The following is a 26,951-nucleotide window of genomic DNA, read 5'->3' on the forward strand; positions in this document are numbered from 1 at the left end:
ATCCCATACATTTTGGTATGTTGTATTTTCATTTTCATCTGCTTCAACTTTTTTAAAAATCTTTTAATTTTTTCATTGACCCATTGGTTAATCATAGCATATTGTTTAATCTCCACATATATTTGAATTTGGCAGTTTTTTTCTTATAATTGATTTCTAGTTCATACCACTATGTTTGGAAAGATGTTTGATATGATTTCAATTTTCTTAAATTTATTAAGATTTATTTATTTATTTATTTATTTATTTTTTAAAGATTTTATTTATTTATTTGACAGAGAGAAAGAGAGAGAGAGAGAACACAAGCAGGAGGAGTAGGAGTGGGAGAAGCAGGCTCCCCGCTGAGCAGGGAGCCCGACGCGGGACTCGGTCCCAGGACCCTGAGATCATGACCTGAGCCGAAGGCAGACACCTAATGCCTGAGCCACCCAGGTGCCCTATTAAGATTTATTTTATGGCCTGCCAAATAATCTTTCCTGGAGAATGTTCTAAGTGCACTTGAGAAGAATATGTGTTCCATTGCTTTTGAATGATATGTTTTGCATGTCTTTTAAGTCCATCTCAAATGTTTAAAGCCAGTGTTTCCTCATTGATTTCCTGTCTAGATGATCTATTCACTGATGAAAGTGGGACATTAAAATCTTCTACTATTATTTCATCATGTGTATTTGCTCCTTTAGGTTTGCTTTATATATTTTGATTCTTCTATGTTTGTTTTTAAATACTTACAAATGTTATATCTTCTTGTTCGACTAACACTTTTATCATTTGTAATGATTTTTTTGGTAATACCCTTTTTTTTTTGGTCTCTTATTACAGTCTTTGTCTTAAAATCTATTTTGACTGATGTCTGTATAGCTATCCCAGCTTTCTTTTAGTCTCCATTTGCATGGAATGTCTTTTTCATCCTTTCACTTTCAGTCTGTTAGTGTCTTTACATCTGAAGTGAGTTCAGTAAGCAGCATATAGACTTTTTTTTTTTTTTTGGTTTTACATCCATTTAGTCTTTTAAGTCACCCTTACCCTTTTTCCTTTTTTCTTCCTTTTGTTGCTCTGATTGAGTTCCACTTCCTTGTCTTTTGAGTTAACTCATCCTTTAATTATGTTTTGTCTACTCTTGAACTTTTCCATTGTATCTTTCTGTTATTGTATTTTTCAGCTTTGTGATTTTCTTTTGGTACTTTCTTATAGTTTTACTTTCTTGAAATTATCACTATATTCATCAATTCTTTTCTCAAGTTTGGTAAGCATATTTATGACCATTATTTTGAGACTTTATCAGGAAAATCACTGATCTTAATTTTATTAAGGTCCTTTTCTGAGGTTTTATCTTGTACCTTCATTTGCAATAATGCTTTTATTTCTCTATTTTTCCTTGAATCTCTGAGCTGGTTTCTATGCATTAAAGAGCCCCCTTTCCCAGTCTTGAAGGAGTAGCCTCACAGGAAGATAAATCTTATTGCTCAACCATACCCTAGCTCTTGGTTCAAGTATCTGCAATTTCTCAACCAGTTATTCTTAGTGATTCCCAATAGTGGAGGGTTTGTCAAGACCTGTCAGTGTCCCACAGAGTAGGATTTCAGTCAGCACCTAGATTAGAGTTGCTTGGAACCAGAACTTCAGACAGCAGATTTTAAAGTATGCTGATAAACACCTTTCAGAAGAAGAGTAGAGATGGACACTTCTATCTGCTCCTTCTGCATTGAACCCTGGGGTGATAACCAGTAAAGGACTGTTTATTCCCTTCCTATCAAACCTTGAACAGAAGATTTGCTGGCTACCAGATTTAGGCTATCAAGGAATGTGTCCTCTGGGTGGCTGCTACAAAAGCCAAAGTGCCAGACTTATACATGAACTTATTTCTCAGAGATAATGACAACCTAAGTTTGGGCAGAGGGAAAGCACCAAGGTGGTGCCAGCTGACTTCTCTGATCTCTGAAGAAAACTGTAGTTAGCCCCTACATGTGTGTTTAATTAGAAGACTGCCCCATAGTCTGAAGCTTTAAAAATAAGCTGACAGGCTTCTTTCATAGACTGTTTCAGTCTGCCTGCCTCCCTGCTGTGCCCTGGGGTGTAATCAGAAAAATATTTCTTCATTTGTTACAGTCATATGGGATCCGTGATCATAATCCCCCTGGCCTCAAAAGCCATGCAATCTGGAGTGTCCCCTGGGGGTAGTCACAAAAATCAGTTCATGAAACATGTGTGCAAGCTGCTTTCCAGGAGAAACCAACAACTTGGGAAGAGTCAGGGGAGAACATGAAGATTTCTTGGTAGGATTATATTTGACCCTTAGATGTGTGTTTAATTAGAAGCCTGCCCCTCAGGCCATAGCTATGAAATAAGCTAATGAGCCTCTTTCACAGAAAAAAAAAAACTGGGCATTTTAGTTTGCTGTCTTTCCTCTGAAATATAGCTGGTTAAGGATTCTTTCTTCATTTGTTATAGTCCTATGGGACCTTTGAACATAAGCCCAGCCACCAGAGTCTGGTGATCAAGTATTGTCCCCTGCGTGGTAGCTTAAAAACTGTGATTGTCAGTTGAGTGCAGAAGCTCCTTTCCAGGAGATACCAGCAATCTGAAGCATGACAGGGAGAGCATGAAGAATACACCTGCCAGATTCCATCTTTGGGAAAATTTCAGAAGGCTAGATTTGTGTTAAATGAGATGCCTGCCCCTCAGGCTGAAGACTTAAAATTAACAAAAGACCTCTGTCACAGAAAGACTGCACTTTTCAGTGGCTTCCTTTGGGCTGGGCTCTGGGGTATAGCCAGGTGAGTTTGCATGGACCCTTTAAGAACTGTTTCTTGGGGATACAAAGCTAGCATTCAAAGCTAGATGTTTTAGGGGCTCACTTCTCAGAGGTAGGACTTAAAAGTTGGGATGCCAATGTGGAGTTCAAACCCTTCACTCCTCAGGGAGAAGCTTGAAATTGTGAATTTCTTCCTGATTGTGGGTCACTATGTGGGGGGTGAGGGAGTAGTCACTATACAGTGAGGTTTGTGATGAGATTGTGTCTCAGCCTTTCCTGCCCATTTTGATATGGGTTTTTCTTATTTGGTCCATGTGTCTGAGTTACTCAGCTAGTTTTGGGTTTCTTTCAGAGAAAATTATTTCAAACATAACTATGTATTCAGTGTGTATGTGCTTATGAGAGGGGGTGAGTTCAGGATCCTCCTATATCACCATCTTGAACCAGAACCAGCAGAATAATTTCTTAATTGAAAATTAAAAGAATTTTACAATGTCTTTTATAACATTTTTATTATAAAATGTCTCTTGAAACCCTTTATCTTCAAATGAATGTTTTCTAAAAAAGAAATAATAAGTAATTGATTTAGGACCAGAAATGTGTTTCACCTTATCATTGACCATGGATTCTCCTAAAATATTATTGTGTGTGTGAATATTGCCTTTTAATAGGTTTATAAACCAAATTGTTTTTCAGAGTTACATTTGGGAATTATTAATCTTATGTATAATTAGATTTAGAAGTAGATCTGCATGGGATGCCTGGGTGGATCAGTTGGTTAAGCATCTGCTGTCAGCTCAGGTCATGATCTCCAGGTCCTGGGATGGAGCCCCACATCAAGCTCCCTACTCAGCAGGGAGTCTGCTTCTCTCAATCTCTCTTTCTCCCCCATGGCCCCTCTCTACTGTTTGTTCTCTTTCTCTCTCTCTGAAATAAATAAATAAAAATATTTTAAAAAGTGGATCTACATTCAAAAGCATGTAAATTACACAATTTGCAAGATAATCTTAGAAAGAACTCCTGTGAAGTGTAAAAGTGACAAAAACAGTGAGCTAGGATCATAGGTCCCCAGGGGAGTATAAGACATATTCACAAATTTAGAACACTTATCTTCCATTTGAAGATAAGCTTGGGATGATTTAGTTATTACCATGTGTTTTTAACCATTTATTTCAGTTCTACATTGCCTTATTATTTTCTATGTACTGCTAAACTTTTAGAAATCTCTACTAGATACCAAGTATGTATCAGGCATTTAGGAAATAAAACTTGATGAAGATGTCTCATACATATGGTTATAGAGACATACACTTGTGAAATACCAGGTTTTTGTCAGATTGCCAGGTAAATGCACGCTAAAAACTTGGAGTTTAGGAGCAAGGCCTGGGATGAAAAGAGATTTGGGGATTATTAATGCAGAAAAGTTTTCAAAGTCATAGTTGTAGAAGTAATTGAATAAGTAGAGTGCATAGAATAAGATGAAAAGAATATTAAATATGAAATCACAGGAAATAATTATTAAGGGGCAAACAGAGGAAGCATCTGGAAACAAGACTGAAAAAGTCATCTGACCTTAGTAGGGCCAACCGAGAAGGTGGGCACATCGCTAAGGAAGATAATGTGTTAAGAAGAAAGTGGTAGTTGATAGTGTCAGATTTTATAGAGTCAAGAATGGGACTCAGTATCCATGGACTCAGGATATCCATGGACTCAGGTTGTGAAGTCTACTAATTGCTCCAGAACAGTTTGATAGAGTTATGGGGGCCAAAACTAGCCTCCAGCAATTTGAGGGATAAACTTAGGCAAGAAATTAATGATGTTGAATATGAGTTAAATTTCTAAAAGATGGACTGTGAAAAGAGTAATAAAAACTGTATCTCTAATGGGGGAATTGAGTTTAAGGAAATATTTTAGTTGTGTGATTGTTTTGATTGCATGTACTATACTAACCTTGAAAACACATAAATGTTAGGTGTCTGTACCAGTAGAGGACATAATAGGACAGAGAAAGTACAGATGACAAAACATGGTCCAGGAGCAGGTACAGTGTGTATCTCATATCTGAGCTCTCTCATATCATCATATCGCAGATGGTTACAAATAGAGTGTAGGAATGAGAGTAGTGTTTCTGAATGGAATAGTATCAGTAACTCAAAGTTCTGAAGCATATTCTATTTTCTGAAAGACTGCAAAATCTACATGAGACACAAAGAAGTCTCTGGTCATGTAAAAGTCTGTTCTGCATTGGAAACATTTTAGTTCCTCTCTCTACCTCCCGATCATGTTGAATATTTCTTTACATATGTATGTCTACTGCTGCTTCATTCAGAGTTGTTTAGTTGTAACTGAGACATCATGGCACACTAAGCCTAAAATATTTTCTTTCAGGCCCTCTACAGGAAAAGTTTGCTAACTGTTGATCTTAGCAGACTTTACAAAATTTAATATTAACAATAGCATCATGGTGGTAAGCCTGACCTCTGTTGTTTTGTGTGTGTGTGTGTGTGTGTGTGTGTGTGTGTGTGTTTCATAGTTTATGTACTAGATGTGGTATTGAATTCATGAGAATACCTCCTTCAGCTTTGGCAATATATCAGTTATTGCCTACTCCTTAAAAAAATGAATATTTCTAAAATCTAATTCTTAAATAGGAAATTATTTATCATGGGTGAGATGGAAAGTAGAAATTTGAATTATTATCATTTACATATAAATTCAACAAATATTTGTTGAGCACCTAGTATGTGTCAGGTATTGTTATCAACACAGGAGAAGCATCATAAACATCAGCAAATCCCTGCTTTCTTATACCTTGGTTGGTGAATAATTTCAGTAGTATGGACAGGAAGATCCTTTAAGCAGGTAATATGGGTATAGAGATATTAAAGCGAAGGATCCAGTGAACCTTATGAATACTTGGACAATAATCATTTTCCCATATTTCTCATTTAGTTCAAAGTAGAATACTTGGATAATTTGGTTGTTCTCTCACAGAATGGTTGAAATTAGCCTTAAATCGTAGACTCAAACAGCTATAACCAAAGAAGCAAAATGAACAGTTTTCCCAAACTGACCTGAGAATAGACTCAGTCTCCCACCACAGTCCACCTGCCCCAAAATAAACTATATCAGAAACTACTCCTCTCTCTCCATTATAAAAGAACTTAAAATTACAGGCTTAAGTTATTTGTTTACATGTTTGAGTTAAAAAAGTTATTGAGTAAAATGCAAAGTTATAAGTTATAAAATTGGGTAAGATTTAGGAAATGTATAACCTTGTATGATCACACTGCAAAATATTACTCCAGAAAATTTCAAGCCCATTTTCAGACAATACCCAGCTACCACTGACAACCAGCAACCTGATTTCCATTACCATAGATGAATTTTAACTGTTCTTAGACTTCATGTTGATAGAATGACACAGTTTGTACCCTTTTTTGTCACTTTATTTCTCCTTGACATTTTTTAAAATATTCATCATGTCCTATGCATCAGCACTTATATTGTATATTGATGAGAATTATTTTATTATATAGGTATAACACAGTTTTCATTTGTATATTTTTATTGACCTAAATTGACATATAACATTCGTAAGATTGAGGTGTACAATGTGTTGGTTTGATAGATTTATATATCACAATTTGATTAATACACTAGCATTAGTTAATACCTTTATCATGTTACATAATTATTTCTATTTTGTGTTAGCAATTAAAATGATCTAGTCTCTTAGTTTAAAATTTATAATACAGTAATACCAACTATAATCACTACGTTGTGTGTTAGATCTCCAGAACTTATTTATCTACTGTTTGCAAGTAAGTACTCTTCACAGCATCTCAGTTCCTGATTCCCGATAACCACCATACTACCGTTTGTTTTTACAAATTCAGATTATTAGATTTCACAATAAGTAATATTTTATAGTATTTGTCTTTCTCTGACTTATCTCACTTCACATAATGCCCTCAGGGCCATCCATATTGCTGCAAATGGCAGATTTCCTCCCTACTCAAGGTAGAATGATATTCCATTGCATTTATATACACCACATCTTTATCCATTCATCCATTGATAAACACAGGTTGTTTCCATATTTTGACTGCTGTGAATAATGCTATGGTGAACATAGGTATTCAGATATCAAGATGCTGATTTCAGTTTCTTCAGATATATATTGAGTGAGATTGCTAGATTACAAAGTTCTATTTTTAATTTTTTGAGGAATATCTATCCTATTTTCTATAATGGCTGTACCGATTTATATTCCTAACAACAGTGTATTAGTGTTCCCTTCTCTCCGCATCTTTGCCAACATTTGTTATCTCTTTTCTTTTTGACAAAAGCCATTCCAACACATATGAAGGAATATCTCATTGGTGGTTTTGATTTGCATTTCCCTGAGGATTAGTGATGAGAATCTTTTCATATACATGTTGGCCATTTATATGTCTTCTTTGGAAACATATTTAGTTTCTCTGATCATTTTTTAGTTAGGTGATTTTCTTTTTTGATATTGAGTTGTATGAAGTATTTATATATATTGAATACATTAGTCCCTTATCATATATATGCCTTATAAATATTTTCTTCCATTTTGTATATTGTCTTTTCAATTTATTACTTCATTTACTGTGAAGAAACTCTTTAGTTTTAAGTAGTCCAACTAATTTTAGTTTTTGTTTTCTGTGCTTTTGGTAACTTATCCAAAAAATCAGTGCCTAGACCAATGTCAAGATCTTTTTTCCTTATGTTCTCTTCAAGGAGTTTTATGTCTTACTTTTACATCTTTGATCTATTTCAAATTAGTTTTTGTAAATGGCATAATACAAGGGTCTATTTTCCTTCTCTTGCTTGAGCATATCCAGTTTTCCCAACATTATTTATCAAAGAGACCATCCTTTTCCCCATTGTGTGTTCTTGAAACCCTTGTTAAAAATTAGTTGATGATATACATAAGGCTTTATGTCTGGGATTGCTATTCTGTTTCACTGATACATGTGCCTGTATTATGATAATACACTTTTGTTTAACTACTACAGCTTTGTAATGTAGTTTGAAATCAGGTGTTATAATGCCTTTAACTTTGTTCTTTTTTCAGGAAGACTTTTGTTATTCAGGGTCTTTTGTAGTTCCAAACAAATTTTAGGATAGATTTAACAATCTCTTTGAAAAAATGCCTTTGGAATTTTGCTCAGAATTGCATTGAATTTGTAGATCCTTTTCAGTACTATGGATATTTTCATGATATTAATTCTTCCAATCCAAGAACACAGGAATATCTTTTCATTTGCTCACATATTCTTTAATTTGTTTTATCAATATCTTACAGTTTTCAGTGTACCGGTCTTTCACTTACTTGGTTAAATTTATTCCTAATTGTTTTATTGTTTTTGGGGCGATCATAATGGGATTGCTTTCTTAATTTGTTTTTCAGATGGTTCATTGTTAAGTGTCTAGAAATACGACTGATTTCTGTATGCTTATTGTGAATCATATAACTTTACTAACAGTTTTTTAATGGAATCTTCAAAGTTTACATTTAAAAGATCATGTCATCAGCAAACAGAGACAATTTTATGTTTTCCTTTCTGATATGGATGCTTTCTGTTTTTTTAATTTGCCTAATTGCTATGGTTAGGACTTCCAGTGTATGTTGAATAAAAATGGTGAGAGGGGCCATCCCTGACCTTTTCCAGATCTTGGAGTTAAGGATTTTAACTTTATACCATTGAGTATGATGATAGCTCTGGGTTTGTCATAGACACCCTTTCTTATGCTAAGGAAACTCCTTCCATATCCAATTTGCTGTGCATTTTTATCATAAAAAGATATATTTTGTCAAATGCTTTTTAGGCATCTTTTGAGATAAGCATATTATTTTTATCTGTCATTCTACTAATATGGTATATCATATTTTTTGGTTTGTTTATTTGTTGAACAATGATTGCAACTCAGAGATAAGTTCTACTGAATTGTGGTGAATGATTCTTTTAATGTGTGTTCAATTTTGTTTGCTAATATTTTGATAATTTTTGAATCTATATTCATCAGGGATATAGTTCTATATACATTTATTTTAATCTGGCTTTTGTATCAGGGTAATGCTGGTCATGTGAAGTGAGTTTGGAGTTTCCCCTCCTCTTCATTTTTTTGAATGACCTTGGAAAGGATTGGCCTTAATTCTTCTTTAAATGGTAGAATTCTCCGGTGAAACCATCTGGTCCCGGGCTTTTCTGTGTAGGCAAATTTGGATTAATGATTAGTTTCTTTATTCAATACCAGTTTGTTTAGCTTTTCTAGTTCTTCTTTTTTTTCCTAAGATTTTATTTATTTACTTGAAAGAGAGAGAGAGAGAGCACAGAGGGAGGAGGGGCAGAGGGAGAGGGAGAAGCAGAATCCTTACCGAGCAGGGAGTCAGACACAGGGCTTGATCCCAGGACGCCAAAATCATGACTTGACCAGAGCGCAGACACTTAACTGACTGAACCACAGATGCTCCCCTAGATTTTCTAGTTTTTCGTGACTCAGTCTTTGTAGGGCATACATTTCTATGAAAATTATTCTTTTTTTTTCTGTGTTATCTAGTTTGGAATATAATTGTTAATAGTAGTATCTCCTTTGCATTTCTACAATCTAATACTTTCTATTTCTGTGGTATCAGTTGTAATGTCTCTTATTTCTGATTTATTTGAACCATTTTTTTTTCATAGTTAATATTGCTAAAGTTTTGTCAATTTTGTTCATCTTTAGAAATAACTGGGTCTTGGGGCGCCTGGGTGGCTCAGTGGGTTAAAGCCTCTGCCTTCAGCTCAGGTCATGATCTCAGGGTCCTGGGATTGAGCCCCGCATTGGCCTCTCTGCTCAGCGGGGAGCCTGCTTCCTCCTCTCTCTCTGCCTGCCTCTCTGCCTACTTGTGATCTCTGCCTGTCAAATAAATAAATAAAATCTTAAAAAAAAAAAAAAAGAAATAACTGGGTCTTACTTTCATTGATCTTTTTGGTTGATTTTCTGGTCTATATTTTACTTATTTCTGCTCTAATTTTTGTTATTTCCTTCCCTGCTGCTAACTTTGAGCTTAATTTGCCCTTTTTCTGCTTCCTTTAGATGTAAGGCCAGATTGTTTGAGATCTTTCTTATCTAATGTACACATTTATAAGTATAAACTTCCCTCTTAGAACTGCTTTTGTAACATCTCATAGGTTTTGAAATGTTGTCTTTCTATTGTCTTTTGATTCAAGTTATTTCTTGATTTCCCTTTTGAGTTCTTTTTTGACCTATTGGCTATTTAGGATCATCTTGTTTAACCTCCACATATTTTTTAATTTTTTATAAAAACTGTAACCAAAAAGGAGGGTATTATATAATGATAAAAGGGTCAATTCATCAAGAGAACATAATAATTGTAAAAATAAATGCACATAATATTGGAGCCTTTATATATAAAGCAAATATGATGTTAATAATTATTAAATACACTTAGGTGCTCTGATATTGGGTGAATTTTGACTTAGTCTATTTTGTCTTACATAAGTATAGGTACCCCTAATCTCTTTTGGTTTCCATATATTTGAAATAACATTTTTAAATTTCTTCACTTTCAACCTGTGAATGTCCTTAAAGCTTAAGTAAGTCTACTGTAATCAGAATGTAGTTGGGTTTTTTTCCCTAAATTCATTTCCCACTCTTTTCTTTATTTTTTTTAAATTTTTTAATTTTAATAAACATATAATGTATTTTTATCCCCAGGGGTACAGGTCTGTGAATCGCCAGGTTTACACATTTCACAGCACTCATCATAGCACATACCCTCCCTAATGTCCATTTCCCCACCACCCTCTCCCGTCCCCCCTCCCCCCAGCATCCTTCAGTCTGTTTTTTGAGATTGAGTCTTTTATGGTTTGTCTCCCTCCCAATCCCATCTTTTCATTTTTTCTTTTCCTACCTCCTCCCCAACCCCCCCTGCCTTGCATCTCCACTTCCTCATATCAAAGAGATCATATGATAATTGTCTTTCTCCGATTGACTTATTTCGCTAAGCATGATACCCTCTAGTTCCATCCACGTCGTCGCAAATGGCAAGATTTCATGTCTTTTGATGGCTGCATAGTATTCCATTGTGTATATATACCACCTCTTCTTTATCCATTCATCTGTTGATGGACATCTAGGCTCTTTCCACGGTTTGGCTATTGTGGACATTGCTGCTATAAACATTCGGGTGCACGTGCCCCTTCGGAGCACCACGTTTGTATCTTTAGGATATATACCCAGTAGTGCAATTGCTGGGTCATAGGGTAGCTCTATTTTCAGTTTTTTGAGGAACCTCCACACTGTTTTCTAGAGTGGTTGTACCAGCTTGCATTCCCACCAGCAGTGTAGGAGAGTTCCCCTCTCTCCGGATCCTCGCCAGCATCTGTCATTTCTTGACTTGTTCATTTTAGCCATTCTTACTGGTGTGAGGTGGTATCTCATTGTGGTTTTGATTTGTATTTCCCTGATGCCGAGTGACGTGGAGCATTTTTTCATGTGTCTGTTGGCCATCTGGATGTCTTCTTTGCAGAAATGTCTGTTCATGTCCTCTGCCCATTTCTTGACTGGATTATTTGTTCTTTGGGTGTTGAGTTTGATAAGCTCTTTATAGATTTTGGATACTAGCCCTTTATCTGCTATGTTGTTTGCAAATATCTTCTCTCATTCTGTCAGTTGTCTTTTGGTTTTGTTAACTATTTCCTTTGCTGTGCAAAAGCTTTTGATCTTGATGAAATTCCAATAGTTCATTTTTGCCCTTGCTTCTGTTGCCTTTGACGATGTTCCTAGGAAGAAGTTGCTGCGGTTGAGGTCAAAGAGATTGCTGCCTGCATTCTCCTATCACTCTTATCTTTAAATTGGAGAACTTAAACCATTTATATTTAAAGTAATTACTAATATGTAAGGACTTAACCAGGATCATTTTCCTGACAGCTTTATAATTGTTTTGTGTTTCTTTAGTTACTTTCTTCTTCTCTTGCTTTGTTGATTTTTGTGTGGTTTGCCTTGATTCTTGTCTCTTTATTATTGTGTTTATATTATACATTTTTGCTCTATGGTTACCATGAAGATTTCTAATGCATCTTATAACTATCTATTTAAGCGGACAACTACAATTGCGTTAGAAAGTTCTATCCATTTACTTACACCCCAATTTTTGTTGATGTCCCAAACTATATCTCTCTACAGTTATTTTTAATAATTTTGTCTCTTGACCTAAATGCTAGATTTCATAGTGATTTCCACATTATTGAATTATTAGGATATTTTAAATTTGACTATATAGTTACCTTTACCAGTGAATTTTATACTTTCATGTTTATATGTTGTTAATTAGCATTCTTTTTTTTAGATTGAAGAAATCACTTTAGCATTTCCTGTAAAGCAGTTCTTGTGGTAATTTTCTTAGGTTTTGTTAGTTTGGGAATCTTTTTATTTCTTCTTCACTTCTTAATGACAACATTCCTGGGTCAAGTATTCTTGACTAACAGTTTTTTGTTTTTGTTTTTTCTTTAAGTACTTTGAATATACCATCCCACTTTCTTCTGGTCTAATGTTTCTGCTCAGAAATGCTGGTAGACTTATGAGAATTCCCTTGTATGTGACAGTTCTTTTTTCTTCTGGTGCTTTCAGATTTTTCTTGTCTTTTAATTTTGAGAATATCATTTCTCAGTAAAGATCTCTTTAAATGAACCTGGATCTTTAAGTTTCCCATGTGTGGGTAGACATCTCTCTCCCTAGATTTGGGGTTTTCAGGCATTATTTCTGTAAATGAGGTTTCTGTCCCTTTTCCTCTATCTTCTCCCTTCTAGAACACTTATAACAGATATATTGTTTCTTTTGGGGCACCTGGGTGGCTCAGTGGGTTAAAGCCTCTGCCTTCGGCTCAGGTCATGATCCCAGGGTCCTGGGATCGAGCCCCGCATCGGGCTCTCTGCTCAGCAGGTAGCCTGCTTCCTCCCTCTCTCTCTGCCTGTATCTCTGCCTACTTGAGATCTCTGTCTGTGAAATAAATAAGTAAAATCTTAAAAAAAATAGATATATTGTTTCTTTTGATCATGTCCTATAATTCACATAGACTTTCTTCTCTCTTTTTTTATTTTATTTTTTAAAATTCTCCTCTGACTAGATAATATCAAGAGGACTGTCTTCAAGCTCACTATTCTTCTGCCAGGTTAAATGTGATGTTGAAGCTGTCTATTGCATTTTTTAAAAATTCATCCATTGTATTCTTCATCTCCAGAATCTCTGTGAGGTTCTTTTATTGTTTTATTCATGTGGTCTATCTGTATTCTCTTTAATTTTGCTGAGCTTCCTGAATATAATTCTTTTGAATTCTTTATCAGATAACTTGAAGATCTCCATTTCTTTGGGTCAATTACTGGAATATTGTGTGCCTTTGATTGTGTGATAATTCCTTTTAGAGTATTTTCCAAGTTGTTTTGCACTGATGCCTATACATTTGAGGACAGAGACACCTCTGTCAGTGAGAACTGGCTTCAGCGAGAAAAGACTTTTACCTGGAGGTGGTTGTAAAGATGCTGGCTGGGCAGGATGCAACATCTTTAGTTCCAAGGAAGGTACGATGGTGCATTCCATGCTGCTCTTTCAACTAAGTTTAACACTGGCCAGACTTCAGGGTTCTTCTCTTGCCAAGTGTGTGGGTGTGTAGATCTCTGTGGAACCAGTACCCTGGGAGACCAGGGCTTACTGAGACTCCAGCTAGCTAGGGTTGGGTGAACCAACAGTGGCATTGGGCTTAGGATAACGAGGTGCAGCACTGGCCTGGCTCAGGGGACATAGGTTGCATAGCCTGTGAATGGTGGGTCAAGGTCTCAATTCTGGCCCCAAGGAGCCATCAAAAGAGAGCAACAGTATAATTCTAGTAGTAGTCTATTAAAGCCATATGTTGGGACCTGGGAAGGCTGGATGAGAGCAGTGGCAGTATGACCTGTGAATGATGGGTCAGAACCATGTTCTTAGAACTGAGGGGCAGCTTCAGAAATGAATCATAAAAGCCTCAACTTAGGATCCAGAAAGTGGGTTCAAGGCAGTTACAGAAAAATCTCAGCAAGAAGGAGGCAGAAATGTGGTCTGGGATGCAGGGGTAGTCTCACAGCAATGGTAGCCAGTTTTCAGGAATGATGGGACAGAGCCACAAACAGAAACTCTGGGGCCAGGGCTCAGGGCAGTGGTAGCAGCCCTGGCATTGGGGGTTCAAAGCATTGATGTGAATGAAGGTATACATCAGGGCACTAGCAGTCCAGTCCCAGTAAGAATGATTTAAAACCTTACCTATCAGAATGGGTGGGGCTTGGGGTAGTAGAAGCAACCCTAATACTGGCTATTCAGAGTTGTGACTTAGAAACAGGTGTATAGGATTCAGAGTAGTGGCAGTGCCCCTGACAATAATAACTCAGGGCTGTGACCTAAAATACAGAGGAGTAACAGCCTCATAATGGCAGCCAAAGAATGATGTGGGACCACAGGGGCAGGGCTTTGGGCAGTGGAGGTTGCCCTGATGATGAGACAAAGACATGACATAGGGCCAGGAACGGGAAAAGAGCATCAGAAGCTCCAGTCTCAGGTATAATAAGGTACTGTGGTACCTGATCCCTGAGATCAAACAGAAGTCCCTCTGGCCCCAGAAGCCAAGTGTCACCATAGAAACAGCTCCAGCCTCTGGGTGTAGAAGCAGGAAAGGGGTTTGTTCTGGGCTGCTCTTTCAATTATCAATGTCAGTGAAGACTGGGGGGACCTCCATTGTCATGCATAAAAACATTCACAATGATGAAATTTGCTGGTGTTCACCTGTTCTTCTTCTCCTTGTGTGATGACCTACCTCTCTTGAGAGTCCTCCCAGTGCAGAGCTGGTCCTGACTAGGGATGGAGTGACACAAGCAAAATGCTTCCTATACTGTTCTGTATAGCCATGCTTGATTTTTGAACTCTGCACCATTTTTACTGCTGCTCATTTGTAATCCTGAGTTTTCCCTGAGTTCTTTTCTTCAGTTTGTAGTTGTTTACTACTTGTATGTGTGTTGGCGGTGGAGTGGGGAGTGGATGGCAAAATGGGAAGAAAAAGTGGTGAAACCTCTTAGCCCTTTTGCTGACATAACCCTTATAATAATTTTTAAAATCCATTTTTTGTTGATTTTATCTGCATCTTTTGTCCAGTTTCAAGCTATTATGAGTAAAGCTGCTGGGAACTATTTTGGAAATCTTTCTGTGCAAATATGTTTTCATTTCTATTAGTTAAAAATTGAGAGGAAATACTCTGGGTCATAGGTTTGATGTATATTTAACTTGAAAAGAAAATGCTAGTTTCCAGAAAAAGTTGTACAGGTTTACATACCCGGTAGTAATGTTTGAGTAACAAAATTGCATTATATTCTCAGCAACATTTTTTAAGTCATTTTTTAAAAAAGATTTTATTTATTTATTTCACAGACAGAGATCACAAGTAGGCAGAGAGGCAGGCAGAGAGAAAGGAAAGGAAGCAGGCTCCCTGCTGAGCAGAGAGCCTGATGTGTTGCTCAGTCCCAGGACCCTGGGACCATGACCTGAGCTGAAGGCAGAGGCTTTAACCCACTGAGCCACCCAGGTGCCCCTCTCAGCAACATTTTTTTAAAAGATTTTACTTATTTGTTTGACAGAGAGATCACAAGTAGGCAAAGAGGCAGGCAGAGAGAAAGGGGGAAGCAAGTTCCCTGCTGAAAAGAGATTCTGATGTGGGGCTTGATCCAAGAACCCTGAGATCATGACTTGAGCTGTAGGCAGAGGCTTAACCCACTGAGCCACCCAGGCACCCCTCTCAGAAACATTTGATGTTATCATTTCAGTTATTTAGAAATAGTCATTATTGCCTTAATATGCATTGTCCTGATAACTTATAATGTTGAACAGTTTTTGTGTGTGTGTGTTTATTGGCCATTTGTATATATACTTTTGAAAAGGTCAAAGTGTTCATTTTAATTTTCTGAGTTCTTTTGTTACTTACTTGTACTAGTTCTTTATGTATTCTGGTTAAAGTAGTACCAAGGAAATACAAATCCTCCATTCTATAGCTGGCCTTTTCACTTGTTTCAGTGACACATATTTCATGAATCAAAGTTTATATTCTTGTTGAGGTACAATTTATCAATATTTTCTTTCATTTTATTTTATTTCATTTCTTTTCAGGGTTCCAAAATTCATTGTTTATGCACCACACCCAGTGCTCCATGCAATACGTGCCCTGCATAATACCCACCACCAAGCTCACCCAACCCCCTGCCCCTCTCCCCTCCAAAACCCTCAAGTTTGTTTCTCAGAGTCCACAGTCTCTCATGGTTTGTCTCCCCCTCTGATTTCCCCCATCTCACTTCTCCTCTCCATCTCCCAATCTCCCAGTTTATCAACATTTTATCTTTTATGATAAGAGATATTTGCCTATCTAGCACATTAAATATAATCTCAAGCTTTTTTTTTTTCAAAAATATTATAATTGTAGCTTCTACATTGAGGCCTATCATCTATCTCAAACAAATTTTCATGTATTTGGTGAAATAGTTTATATTTTTGTTGTTTTTTTATGTGTGTTTTCAGTTGTTGAAGAAATATTAGTTGAACATTTCTGAAGTCCTTATTCTATTGTATTGATTTGTCTATCCTTTCGTTAATACTACACTGTCTTAATTGCTGTATATTTATAGTAAATCCTGCAGTCAGGTAGTAAAGGTTCTCCAACATCATTCTTTTGTTTGACTATTTTAAGTTCCTTGCATTTCCATATCAATTTTACAGTTAATCTCTCATTTTCTACCAAAAAAACTACTGGAATTTTGATGATAATTCTAATAAGTTTATATATCAATATAATGAAATGGACAACTTAACAGTATTGAGTCTTCTAGCCAATAGTCTAGTCTATAACTACTACATGTCTTTCGATTTATTTCAGTTTCTTTGCTTTCTCTCAAAATGAACAATTTTTCATATAGATATTTGCATATTTTTATTAATGTATCATTAAATATTTTATGTTATTTGTGCTATAATGAATGGCTTTAACTTCATATAATTTTTGTTGACAAAAGATAGAATTACAAGTTATTTTTTCATATTGATTTTATATTTTACAGCCTTGCTAATATTACATATTTATTCAAAGAGGTATTTCTAGATTCTTTGTGATTTTTCTATCTAAGCAATCATGTTATCTGTTCATAAATTCTTACTTCTTCTTTTCCAATCTTTAAAATTTTAACTTACTTCCCAATTCCATAGTAAAAGAAGTTTTGTGTGCTAAACTTGAAAATAGCTTACATAAATTTTGTCCATATTTCATAGTTCAGTGACACCCTGCTTTGTTGAACTCCACCTCCCTGAGGTACAAAAAATAAATTCCTTTTGAGTATATTATCTCTGGCTTGTGTTTGTGGAATTGAATCCTGAATGTGATTTTTTCTGACAACTCTTTGGATTTAGGACTAGCTTTATCAGTCTCAACAATTGTGTAAGTCAATTCTTTGTAATAAAATAATATATAATCTCTTCTAAAGCTATAAAATACTGATTCTGCTTCTCTTGTTAAACACTGACACAGATTTTGCATATATTTTCTCTCAATTACCCTGAGGTCATGGCCTGAGCCAAAGGCATATGCTAAACTGACTGAGCCACCCAGGTGCTCCTCATACTTTTTTATTTCCCCTTTCATACATTGGTTGTTCAAGAGAGTGTTGTATAATTTCTAAGTATTGTTGAGTTTTTGAGTTTTTCTCCCATTATTGACTTGTAATTTAATATCCTTGTGGTCAAAGAAGATACTGTCATGATTTTAATCTTTTTGAATTAGTTGGATCTTGTGACCTGATACGTGGTCTGTTCTGAAATATGTTCTATGCAAACTTCGGGAGCCTGGGTATTCTGCTTTTGTTGGGTAAAATGTTCTGTATAGTGTTGTTCAGATTTCCTGTATTGTTATTGATTTTCTCTCTGGATGATCTATCATTATTAAGTTGGGATATTGAAGTCCCCAACTATTATTGTATTCTGTTTATTTCTCCTTTTATTTCTGTGTTTGCTTTGCATGTTATATTTGTGTGCTTCAATGTTAGGTATATGAATATTGACAATTGTTAAATCTTGATGGATTGGCCATTTTATATTATATAATGACCTTTGTTTTGTCTCTCTTTACCATTTTTACTTTGATGTTTATTTTGACTCATTTAAGTACAGCTATCCCTCTTTCGTTTGGTTACCCTTTGTTTGAAATACATCCATCCCTTCACTCTCCGTCTGTGTGTCCTTAAAGCTAAAGTGAGTTTGTTATGTCTGCACCCCATCGGATTTAAAAAAAAAAAGTCTGGTCAGATATTCTGTCTTTTGGTTGGATAATTAAATCCATTTAAATTAAGTAATTATTAATAGGTAAAGACTTACTAATGCCATTTTATGTATTGTTTTTTAACAAACTTAGTAGAACCATTGTTCCTTCTTATCCTGCTGACATCCTTTGTGATTCAATGACTTTCCATCCATATTCTTTGAATTCTTCATCATAATCTTTTTGTTCTTCTGAATAATTTTAAATGTCTTTCCTTCTAGGCTTCTGATTCTTCTGTATGATTGTTACGTATTGAAGCTCTCTATTAAATTCTTTATTTCAGTTATTGTATTTTAGAGCTCTTAGATTTCTGGTTTTTTTATGGTTTTTATTTCTTGTTGGACTTCTCATTTTATTCATGTATTATTAATTCATTTTGTCTATCTGTATGGTCTTATATTGGCTAAACTTATTTAAGAAGATTCTAAATTATTTGACAGTTCATAAATCTCTATTTGGAGTCAATTATTGGAGATTAGTTTTGTTAGGTGTTGTTATGTTTAACTGATTTTTCATGATTCCTGATTTCTTACATTGGTGTAAGCATATTTGATTAAATGGTCTTCTCTTTCAAGCTTTACAAATTTACTTTGGCAGAGACAGTTTTTCACCAGTCTGCTCATCTTGGAGCTCTTGACACATCAGTTGGTATTGCCCTTGGACAGGTGGGTCTGTTTTTGGGTGAGGGCACTGCCCAAACAGTGAGGTTAGTGGAAGAGTGCCATGGGATGAGTACAGTTGGATAGAACTAATAGTTTGGCTTTCTGTTCAAGCATGGCTGTAGCATGGGCTCCATAGTTACCTAGGTTTTCTGGTCAAGGTTTTTAGATAGTTGGTACTGGGCACTATGTTCAGGAGTAGAGAGGGCTATGAATTAGTTTCTCTGCAATGATGGGACAGCAGAATGGGCCCAAAAGCCTACAAAAAAAAAAAAAAAAAGGGTCTTTTTTTTTTTTTTTTTCTTTAGGACATGTATAGACTATAGGTGGGGGAAGGCGGTTGGAACCTGGACACCTGTAGGGGTAATAGTGACAGAAGGGACAGAGCTCCCTCATCACCCCCACTCCATGGGAACTTGCCAAGAGGTACCCGCTGAGGTGGGGCAGGGTGAACCACGCAGCTCTTAGAAGCTCACCACATGCTGAGGGATGGAGAAAAATGGCTGTGGGTTCATGCACATCCCTTAGGATCTTCTGTAACTCCATCTTGTCTGCCCCTCTTTGGAAAACTTAACAGGGTGCAAATGTGAGAAAGAGAGAGGCCCCCTCTTCCTCCCTTGCAGAAGCTCTGAATACCTGGCTGGACAGGCTCACCAGTTTCATTCTGCAAACAGGGACAATCACAAGCTAGTCTCTCCTTTCAGGTGCCACTATAAATGGAGTATAGGATGGGCTACACAGTTTCCCATGCTCTCTGGTTATGTTGTCTAGTTGGACTGGCTGAAGGCTAACTCAGCAGTGGCAGGGCTACAAATTGGTTTCCCTGTTCTACAGGGGCTCCTCTATAGGCTCCAAGGCCACTAGATCTCGTTTGGAGATCAAATTAGGGAGAACTGTGCACCAATTTTCCTGGTCTGATGGGTCAATATCTTAGCTTTGCACATGTGTAGGGCCATGTGTTGGGAACTCTCATTAGGCTTCCTGGTCAGATTGGGCTGGAGCCTGTGTTCAGCTTTTGGCAGGGCTTCAGAACTGGTACTGGGGAGAGCAAACTAGGCTGTTATTTAGAGGATAAAATCAGACAGAATCAAATGCTAACCTCCCTGGAAAATAGGCATTTTCCTGGCTCTGTGGATGCAGTGGTTCTCATCAGGATCTTTGCTCAAGTGCCACTATAATCAGCAACAGGGCAAGCTACCGAGATTCCTGAGATCTCTGATTAGGTTTCCTTGGAGGTAGAGTTGGACATTGTATTCAGCAGTAGGAAGGGACACAGATTTGTGCCCCTTCCAGGAAGTTGGGGACAGGCACACAGAATAGGCCTCAGGGCTGGCAAGACTTTTGGAAAATTAATCAGGCAGAATTGTGCACTACTCTCTGGCCAATTGGAGTTGCTCATTTGGCTTTATGCTGCTCGTTCTCAGGGTCGGCTTTCTGTTTGAAAGAGCCTGTGAGTCACTCTCAGCAGTTTGTGGCTGTGAATTAGCAAAGCTGCCTAGGTTAATTGGCAGAACTAGCTTCTAGGCCAGGAAGGCTCTTTTATGGGGTGTTTACTCGAGTGGAATCATGCCCTATATTCCCTGGACAAACAGAGTCACTGGGTTTGCTCTGCAGACATCACTGCCTTCCAGTCTCTCTGCTCAAGTGGTGTTAAGAAGCTTTCCAGGCCCAGCTTTCTGTTTAGTTGGGGCTATGATCCACATTCAGCAATGGTGGAGGTCATGACCTATTCTCTTCCTTAGCAGAGGGGCAGCCTAGGTTTCAGGTTCAGTCAGGATCTTTGATTTCTGAAATTAGGCCTACATCATGCTGAATTCCTTGGTCAAACTATTGTTTTGGCTCTGCAATTGAGGAAACTTTTGGTTGGGCCTTTTTTGAATACCACAGATAGGAACTTGGTCTACCAAGATCTGAGAGCTAGTTGCTATAAATCTCTGCCCCATCTTTGTCATAATCCAATTCCTGGTGATCAAGCCCTGCAGATTCCCCTATGATCTATGAGGTGAGACCACATTGGATCTATTGAGAAGGGTTTTAAAATGCTGGGAAAGCTGGATGTCCACACTGGGCTCTTTTTCCCCACTGAGACCTCTCCATGTGGTGATGTCTTGGTCTGGAAGAGGGGCAGTCAGTTTGCAACTACTGTTCTTATTTCTTAATGCTGTCTATCTTGGTCTCTGGGTTGCAGGGAGGATCCTTCAACTTCACCAGTGTTCTAGGATTTTAATAGTGACATCTTGTCCATGAATACTTCTTGTCTTTGTGAGGGGGACTGAAGTTGGAAATGACCTATATTACCATCTTGGTGATGTTACTCCTGTCTACTGCTTTAATTTTAATATGAGCCATTGAAAAGTATCATGTTCATTTTGAACAATTAATTTTTCTAGAGTAGGTGTCATATAATTATAAAATTTAGATGTCTTTGATATTTTGAAATAAAGGCAACATTTTTAAAGAAGCTTAAAATAATTGTTAAGAACAAATATGTGTTTTTTAAATAAAGGGTTCACTGAAACATAGATTAAAACTTTTAAAAAAGAATTCCCTCTTTTGTAGTTGTATTTCAAAGTTTAATTTGATAACCAATTAATTTTTAATTTCCGTATTGATTAGTTCTTGATCAAATCCATCTTGACCAATCTTTAAGTCCCTTAGATAGTTCATTTCATTTATCTAGGCCATGTTTTGCTCATCAGTTGAAAAAAGCAGAAGGATTATCCTAGTGATTTAAAACTGGGTTCCCCCAAACCACAAAATTCAAAAGAAATTTGATGTTTCACCAACATCTTATTTGCATTTCAAATGAAATTAAACTATATCAATTAACACTTTAATACCTTACTAGACCAATGGGAGACTAACCAACTACATGTTCATGTTAACCTCCTGGTTAGACCTCAAAATAAAACACCGTAGTGTACATATTGGAAATCTTATAAATATGTCCTTGATTTTAGAGGTTGGGGTTTGGAATTTGTTTTCTTTTTAAAAGCCAAACCTGAAAATTTGCTTAGTGCAAATTGTACAAGCCAGTGCAGTGTTGTAAACACACATGCGATACACTTATGTGACTTCTAGGAAAGTGCATAAGCTATATTTTTGCTTTCATCAAACCAAAATATACAGTTACAAACAGTATGTAATCAGATGATATACACAATAGTAGTTGTAATGTTAAAATTGAAACATTCTTATCTAACTTCCAACTGGTGAAAAAGTAAATATCAGCCATTTGATACCTAGGGATTCTGCTATTAAAAAGACAGAGGAAAGCAGGGGAGATGGCAAAGTAGGTGGATCCTAAGTGCACCTTGTCCCAAGGACTCACTGAAGCACAACTGTATGCATTGCACCTAACTCTGAAAATGACTTGAAGACTAGCAGAACAGATTTTCCACAGCTAGTCATGGAGAGAAGGCTATACGTACAGATGAAGGTGAAATGGTGGGAAAATATATTATATGCAAATTAAAGCAAAAACAAACAAGTCAGAGTTGCAATTCCTACAGACAAAGTATACTTTAAAACAGACTATAGCAAGAATAAAAAGAAGGGCATTACCTTATGACAAAAGGGATCAATCCAATAAGATGATATAATAATTGTAAATCTCTGTGGACTCAACATAGAAACATTCAAATACATAAAACAAATATTAACAAACATGAAGGGAGATATTTACAGTAATGCAATACTAGTAGGGAACTTTAACACTCAATTTGCATCAATAGATTGTCATACAGAAAATCAATAGGAAAACAGTAGCTTTGAATGACAGATGAAGTAGATGCTTTCTATATATCCATTAAGTCTATCTAATAATAGTAAAATAAACACTCTTTTCAAGTGCATGTGGAACGTTCTTCATGAGTGATCACATGTTAGGCCATACAAAAAGTCTCAGGAAATTTAAGAAAACTAAAATTATATTAGGTGTCTTTTCTGAACATAAAGACCTGAAACTAGAAATCAATTACAAGGAAAAAATGTAAAGAACATAAACACATGGAGGTTAAAACTTGCTACTTTAAAACTTTAAAACACCGGTGTGTCAACAAAGAAATCTAAGAGGAAATTTTAAAAATATACATGGAGGCAAATGAAAATGCACAGTGGTCAAAAATCATTGGAACACAGCAAAAGCAGTTCTCAGAGGAGTGGGCAGAAATAATATTATTAAAATGTTCAGACTACCCAAAGCAATCCACAGATTCAATGCAATCCCTATCAAACTACCAACAGTATTTTTCACAGAACTAGAGCAAATAACTTTTAAAAAATTGTATAGAACCACAAAAGACCCTGAATTGTCAAAATAATCTTGAAAAAGAAGAATAAAATTGGAGATATCACAATCCCAGATTTCTGGATATACTACAAAGATATGGTAATCAAAATGTACGGTACTAACACAACAAGAGACAAAAGATCAATGGATCAGAATAGTGAGACCCGAAATGAACCTATGTTTATATAGTCAATTAATCTGTGACAAAGAAACAAGAATATACAATGGGGAAAATACTGCCTATTCAATAAATGATATTGGGAAAACCTGATAGCTACATGCAAAAGAATACAACCAACCACTTTCTTACACCACACACAAAAATAAACTCAAAATGGATTCAAGACCCAATCATGAAACCTGAAATTATTAAACTCCTGAAGGAAAACATAGGCAGTAATCTCTTGGCTATCATCAACCTTAGCAACATACTTATGGATATGTCTCTTTAGGCAAGAAAAACTAAGGAAAATTAAACTCTTGGAACTATACCAAAATAAAAATATTTTGCACAGCAAAGGAAACCATCAACAATATGGAAAGGTAACCCACTGAATGGGAGAAGATTTTTGCAAATGATATATCTGATAAAGGGTTAGTATCCAAAATCTATAAAGAACTTACACAACAACAAAATACAAAGAACCTGACTAAAAAATGGGCAGAGGACCTAAATAGACATTTGTCCAAACAAGACATACAGATGTCCAACAGACACATGAAAAGATGCTCAATATCACTAATCATCAGGGAAATGCAAATCGAAATTACAATGGGATATCACCCATCAGAATGGCTAGTATCAAAATGGCAAATATAACAAATGTTAGCTGGGATGTGGAGAAAAGGAAACTCTTAATCACTGTTGGTGAGGATGTAAATTGGTGTAGCAACTTTGGAAAGTTTGGAAGTTTCTAAAAAACTTTGGAAACTTTGGAAGTTTCTAAAAAAGTGAAAATACAAATATCCTATAATGTGGTCATTACACTGCTGGATATATACCCAAGGAAAATGAAAACACCAATTTGGAGGGAAATATCCACCCCTATGTTTATTGCAGTATTATTTACAATAGCCAAGTATTGGAAGCAACCTAGATATCCATTTATAGATGAATAAAATTGTGGTATATATATGCAATGGAATATTACCTAGCCATTTATATGAATGAGATCATGCCATTTTCAACAACATGAATGGATCTACAGGGTATTACGCTAAATGAAACAGATAACACAGAGAAAGACAAATACCATATGATTTCATTTAAATAGGGAATTGAAAAACAACAACAACAACAACAGAACAGATACAGACTCGTAACTACAGAGAACAAACTGGTGGTTGCCAGAGCATAGGGAGTGGGGGATGGGTGAAATAACTGAGAGGGATTAAGAGGTGCAAGCTTCCAGTTACACAGTAAGTCATGGAGATGAAAAGTATAGCATAAGAAATATAGGCAATAATATTATAATATCTTATGGTGACAGTTACTGCATTTATCTTTATGAGCATAAGTCATGTATAGAATTGCCAAATCACTATGTTATATACCTGAAACTAATAAAATTTTGCTTGTCAAATATACTTTAATAATAAAAAATTTGGAAGGAAGAGAGAAGTAGGTTTGGCCATATTATGTCCAGAAAAGAGTCAAGATTTTAAAAAATAAAGTGGAGCATAATTTTCAAAAAAGAAAAGCAAGATACTATATTTTTTATCAAACTTCCAAATAAATTGAATTGAAATGCATTTTTGAAATTTCATAGAGAATTTGTAAGGACAAAAAGAGATAAAAAGATGGGGAGATAAAGCAATGGATAAAGGGGTAGAATATGAAAGGGAGAGAAACTATTTGTATTTGCAACTCTTTATATTAATAAGGACTTTTTCTGCACAATGCAGCTAAAGAAAAGTCAAAAGTCAGTTGTTGAGCCTGGCATCACACTACAAATTGTAGCCATACATTATGTTTCAATTTGGAGTATTGCTGACTAAAAAATATGTTCACCTCTCCTAATCTGTGGAATTTTTGTTTAAGAGAGTTATGTATGCAAGTAATATTTGCTGAATAGGATTAAAAAAACCTGGAAAAACATGTAATATTAACTAACTTTGGAGAATTTTTGAAAGAAAAACTAAACTAAATATAAACTGAAGCACTTAATAGTGTTCTATTTCCTGTAATCTGGAAACTTTGGGGCAGTGTGTAAATTGATCTTTCAACATGGAAAGGGATAGAGAGCTGATTTCACACACTTCAGGAACAAGTTCCATTTTGTCTTGACCAAGTGTGTTTATGGCATTGGAGTGGGAAATAAAATTGGCAGGACAAACTCTTATTTCTATGATCTGTGTCTCACCCACTAGTCTAACAGGACCCAACCAATACCTCAGATTCTTATCAATTAGGTTTGTAACTTTTCCTCCTCAACTTGAGCTAATGAGAATGGAAGGTGGACATTTAAAAAAAAAAAAAAAAAAAAAAAAAAAAAAAGAAAAGAAAGAAATTTGGACAGAACTACTGCTCTCTTCACCCAAAAAAATGACCATAATTTCCAACTTTTGAGTGTATCAAAGAAGCTTCACTTTTTTACTGATTTTTTTAAAATGTGATTTTTACTTAAATTATTCATTTAGTCATAAGTCAAAGTGCTAATAAAAACAAAACAGCATCTACTTCCTTACCTCTTTTAATAAAAAAATCTTCAGAAAATATAATTTTCTCTTTTTTTTAAAGATTTATTTATTTGAGGGGGGGAGGAGTCAAGATGGCGGAGAAGTAGCAGGCTGAGATGACATCAGGTAGCAGGAGATCAGCTAGATAGTTTATCTAACCATTGCGAACACCTACAAATCCAATGGGAAATCAAAGAGAAGAAGAGCAACAATTCTAGAAACAGAAAATCGATCACTTTCTGAAAGGCAGGACCTGCGGAGAAGTGAATCCAAAGCGATGGGAGGATAGACCATGGGGGGAGAGGCCAGCTCCCAGTGAGCGGCGGAGCAATGGAGCACAAAATCAGGACTTTTAAAAGTCTGCTCCACTGAGGGACATCGCTCCAGAGATTAAACCAAGGGGAAGCCCACACGGGGTCAGCGTAACCCCAGGTCCCATGGGGTCACAGAAGGACCGGGGGCACTGAGTGTCACAGAGCTCACAGGTATTAGACTGGGGAAGCTGGCTACAGCAACAAAGCCGAGGAGTGAGCCCTCAGCTCGGGGTTACCTTGAACCAGGCACAGGCTGGGTGAGCTCGGAGTGCGGCCGGAAGCCAGGGAGACAGAGTGACTGAGCACTTTTCTCCAAGTGTGCGGCTGGAGGCCTGGGAGATGGAAGCGACTGAGCAGTTTTCTCCAAGCTCGATCAATTGTGTGCTTTTCTCCAAGCGTGACTAGAGGCCAGAGAGGCAGAAGTGACCAAGTGGTTATCTCCAAGCAAGAGCGATGAGTGCTTTTCTCTAAGTGCTACCAGAGGCCAGGGAGATGGGAGCGGTTGGGCGCTTTTCTCTGAGAGCACACTGAGGAGCGGGACCCTGAGCTCTTGGCTCCTCCCGGCTGGAGATTGGGGGACCGCCATTAGCATTCCCGTCCTCTGGAACTCTACCGAAAGTGCTCAGGGAACAAAAGCTCCCGAAAGCAATCCTGAGTGGATTACTTAGCCTGGCCCCTGATAAGGGCGGGGCAATTCCACCTCCAGCAAAGACACTTGAGAATCACTACAATAGGCCCCTCCCACCGAAGATCAACAAGAAACCCAACCAAGACCAACTTCACTCACCAAGGAGAACAGCGGAATTCCAGAGGAGGAGAAAGCAAATCTTATCTGGACAAAATGACA

The sequence above is a fragment of the Martes martes genome (assembly GCF_963455335.1).
Source record: "Martes martes genome assembly, chromosome: 2".
Lineage (NCBI taxonomy): Eukaryota > Metazoa > Chordata > Mammalia > Carnivora > Mustelidae > Martes > Martes martes.